Consider the following 2040-nt stretch of genomic DNA (forward strand, 5'->3'; position numbering starts at 1 on the left):
TTGACTTGAATGGCTTAGATATTTGTATGTGTTTTAGTATTTTTTTTTTCTCTCTTTTTTTTTTATAAAAAAAATAGAATTTACATATATTATAATTACTAAACTGAAGTTATATGACAATTGTATTATTTTATATTTTTAAAACATTGCAATTGAATAAGTTTTTCGATATAGCATTATCGATTTATCGTTGGCTTAATTAAGGCTAAAATATTATTGTTAATTATTGACTTTTTTCATGATTTTATAAACTCGGTCAATCAAGTCGGACGAGGGCTTCCTTCAAAAAAAAAAAAAAAAAAGTCGGACGAGGGCGGTCCAAACAATACAGCCTCTTTCGGCTTCTATATACACAATGGTGATGGTTCGTTTGTGGTAGTTGTCAACGTTCCTCTTGCATATCCTCAGGATCCTGCTCTAGCTGAAACTATGGCGGTTCGAGAAGCATTATCTTGGCTGAAGGAACACGATTTCACATACGTTATTGTCTTCTCCGACTGTCTGTCTCTCTGTTTGAATCTTCATCATAAGATTATAGCTCGTTCATATGTTGGTCATGTAGTTCATTCTTGCTTACAGTTAATCAGTTCCATTCCAGGTTGTTTTGTTAGCTTTATTAGCGGGCAAGCCAATCAGGTTGCTCATTCTTTAGCTAAAGCCGAGGGAGCTGCTTCCTCTCGCTCTGTTTGGGGAGATTCTCCTCCATTGTTCTTGAACCATTTGATAAGTTAATATATTTGCTTTGTTGGTTTTCAAAAAAAAAAAAAAAGTCGGACGAGGGCAAATTATGCTATGGACCTGGGTCTACCTTGCAAGGTGGACCCGAATCTATGTTCATAAATTTAGAACATCACAATTTTAGAATTCTATATTCACAATTTTAGTTCTCAATATACAAAATTACATTACTCAATATTCACAATTTTTGAACTCTATATTCACAATTTTGTTATATATATTCAAAAATTGTGTTATACTGTTGAACATAGAGTTTTGATACTATTGAATATAGAGTTATGAAATTGTGAACGTAGAGCTATGAAATTGTAAATATAAAATTATGAAATTGTGAACATAAAGTTATGAAACTATGAACATGAAGTAATGAAATTGTGAACATAAAGTAATGAAATTGTGAACATGAAGTTATGAAATTATGAACATAGAGTTATGAAATTGTGAACATGGGCTCGGGTTCACCTTGCAAGGTGGATCTGGATCCATGACATAACAACTGTCTAACGAGCTAGCTAGTCACCTCTTCTCATTAAGTAATTTGGCATAAACATGCCAATTCCAGTCTAAGAAGTAAACAAGTTGAGCTCCAATGCATATTTTATTAGTAAATAAGTACATGAGTTCATTGGGAGACCCAAATTAAAGCCCAAAAAATTGATCAAAGGTGATGAAGACTCGTTGTGTGCAGAGTGTGCAGACAAGGATGAAAATTGATAACTGATTGGATAGCTCACGATTTACCTCCCCAAGTGTCCTTGGACAAAGGTTCTGGGAGCTTAAAATTGTAGAATAATTGAGCTCTAAAGTTGCAGAATAGCGGTGTGTTGAAATTGATGTTCCCTGACAGCAAATGTGAGACAAAAAGAAAATAATTAACATATTGGTAATATTGTAGATGATACATCTTGTCTTGTCTTGTCTTATTACTGAGATGGCATAGACCCATAAGGTAGGGGTGTCAAAGCGGGCCGGCCTGCCCCATTAAGCCCGCCCCACCGCGGGCCTAATTTCTGGCGGGTTTTTGCGGGCCGGCCCGTTAGGCCCGCGGGCTAGAGTTTAAGCAACCCTAACCCGCCCCACGCGGGTTGGCGGGCCCCGCGGGCCGGCCCGTGGACTTTTTTAAAAATTATATTTATTAAATTTTTTAATATAAATAATATAATTAAATCTAAATAAATATAATTATGTATATAATTAATTATATATAATTAAATATATATAAAAACTTAGTGTACTGTGTTCGCATGCGAACACAGTACACTAAGATTGTATATATAAATTATATATACAATCTTAGTGTAC

Source organism: Ipomoea triloba, chromosome 5 (genome assembly GCF_003576645.1).
Source record: "Ipomoea triloba cultivar NCNSP0323 chromosome 5, ASM357664v1".
Classification (NCBI taxonomy): domain Eukaryota; kingdom Viridiplantae; phylum Streptophyta; class Magnoliopsida; order Solanales; family Convolvulaceae; genus Ipomoea; species Ipomoea triloba.